A 2568-nucleotide genomic window follows, 5' to 3' on the forward strand; every position below is an offset into this window, starting at 1 on the left:
TGTAAGCCTAGCAGACGGATTTTGATTTCCAGGCCAACCTGAAGTATATAGTGAGACAAGGAAGAAAGAAAGAAAAAGAAAGAAAGAAAGAAAGAAAGAAAGAAAGAAAGAAAGAAAGAAAGAAAGAAAGAAAGAAAGAAAGAAAAAGAGAGAGAAAGGAGGGAGGGATGGAAGGAGGGAGGGATGGAAGGAGGGAAAGAAGGGAGGCAGGCAGGGAAGGAAGGAGGAAGGAAGAAGAGATGAGTGGGCAGGAGGGAAGGAAATAAGGAAGGAAAGGAAGGGAAGGGAGGAAGGAAGGACAAACAAGGGGAATAAAAGCTCATACCTATAATCCCAGCTACTCAGGAGGCTGAGATCTGAGGACCAAGGTTTGAAGCCAACCCAGGCAGGGAAGTCTGTGAGAGTCTTTAATAAACTACCTCAAGTGCTCGCTTTGGCAGCACATATACTAAAATTGGAACGATACAGAGAAGATTAGCATGTCCCCTGTGCAAGGATGATACGCAAATTCATGAAGCATTCCATATTTTTAAAAATTAAATCCCCCAACAAATCTTCAAAGAAACAACTGCTCAATAAATAAGTGGGATAAAGACAAAGAGAAACTTCTCTGAAGAGGAAAGAAGGATGGCCAATAGACACATGAAGAAATGCTCAACCTCCCTAGCCATAAAAGAAATGCAAATCAAAACAACATTGAGATGCCACCTCACCCCAGTTAGAATGGCTATAATCAAGAACTCTAATAACAACAGATGCTGGAGGGGATGTGGACAGAAGGGAACCTTACTGCATTGTTGGTGGGAGTGTAAACTTGTTCAACCACTTTGGAAAGTAGTATGAAGGTTCCTCAAAAGACTCCACATAGAGCTCCCCTATGACCCAGCAATCCCACTTTTGGGCATTTACCCAAATGATCACAAACAAGGCCACACTAAAGCTACCAGCATGACTATGTGTATTGCAGCCTTATTTACCATAGCTAAGATATGGAACCAACCCAGATGCCCCTCAGTAGATGAATGGATCAAGAAAATGTGGTATATATACACAATGGAATTCTATGTCTCCATCAGAAAGAATGACATTGTCCCATTTGTTAGGAAATGGAAAGCCTTGGAAAAAATTATATTAAGTGAAGTAAGCCAGGCCTAAAGAAACATAGTCCCATGGTTTCCCTTATTTGCAATAACTAGTATATGTCTGAGTCAAGCAGAAAAGGTCAGATAAGTTGATGTTAGGGAAATGAACCCTAAGATATGTACTCAAATGTTTTTTTTCTTTCATGCGATTGTTTCTAACACATTCATAAGATGATTTCTTTGTTGCTTTGTATGCCCCTCCCCCACGGTATAACCCCTGCTTTCACTGTATTTGATGTTGGTATAATTTGTGGAGGGGAAGGGAAAAATCAAATCATTTAAATAGGGATACAGGTGGACCCATTGCAACAATGAGATGTACAAGTCGTTATGTCTAAAGCGAACTTTACAACTTTGGTGGGGAGGGGGAGGATGGGATGGGAAGGGGAAAACAAAGGAGGAGGCTACAATGCTTGATAAGAAATGTATCATTATCTTTCCCATGTAATTGTAACCCCTCTGTACAGTATTTTCATAATAAAAAAATTGTGAAACACACACAGCTTAAAATAAATAAATAAATAAATAAATAAATAAATAACTAAACGACCTCAAATTCAGAAGAGGGGCTATGGCTCAAGTTGTAGAGTATTAGCTTTGAGGGAAAAAAACGCTCAGGGACAGCACCCAGGCCCTGAGTTCAAGCCCTAGTACCAGCACCTTTAAAAGGAAGGGAAGAAAGGTGGTCAAGGGTCACCTTTTGTTTTGATTTGTTTTTTTCTTGTTAGTTGTGGGAGGAGCCAGTGGTGAGCCACCAGTGCCTGGCTAGGGAATGACATTTATGGAAGTGTTTAGGAGGCCCTCTGAGGTCTCCATGGATACTCTGTCTCCCCAGTCATAAATACTTCTGGCTCCCCAATCCAGAAACCTCAGTTTCTCCTACATGACCACATGATGGGGCTTGATTACTTCTTAGTCTCACAGTTTTGGGTCAAGATGAGATCCTTACAATCACCTGATCTTACTTTGGGCCTGTTGGTTCCTTGTACCCTCATCCGGACAGGTGCTGAGCCTGAGACACCCTTACGTTCTCCAAAGCTTCCAGGTCAAGATATGCTACAGGTGCTTAGTAAGAACTTGTGTCCTAATGATAAAACCTGCCTTGGCTGAGCTCTTACCATGGACAAGTGTGTCACATCTCCTAACACTGGTAGCCTTTCAGGTTTGCACAGTAAAACGTAACCTCAGCCAGACTTGGTAGCCCATGCCTATAATCCAACTATTGAGAAACTGAGGCAAAAGGATCTTGAGTTCAAGGCCAGCCCAGGACAAAGTTAAAGACTCGAGCTCAAAAACACAACAAAAACAAACAAAAGGGTTGAGGGCATAGCTCAAGTGGTAGACACTTTCAAAACAAAGCAATCCACCAAAATAGATGACAGGTGTTGGTATGAGAAGTTGGAGCCGTGGGGCATGCTGAGGACAG

General features: G+C 41.9%; 1 non-coding gene across 1 annotated transcript; it reads left to right on the plus strand.

The window, feature by feature from the left end:
• Positions 1-424: 424 nt before the first annotated feature.
• On the plus strand, positions 425-531 carry LOC138815284 (U6 spliceosomal RNA). The gene has a single exon (XR_011368256.1). It is a non-coding gene; the product is annotated as a U6 spliceosomal RNA (small nuclear RNA).
• The last annotated feature ends 2037 nt before the right edge of the window (positions 532-2568 follow it).

This window comes from Dipodomys merriami, unplaced genomic scaffold (genome assembly GCF_024711535.1).
Source record: "Dipodomys merriami isolate MVZ:Mamm:240054 unplaced genomic scaffold, mDipMer1.0.p SCAF_63, whole genome shotgun sequence".
Lineage (NCBI taxonomy): Eukaryota > Metazoa > Chordata > Mammalia > Rodentia > Heteromyidae > Dipodomys > Dipodomys merriami.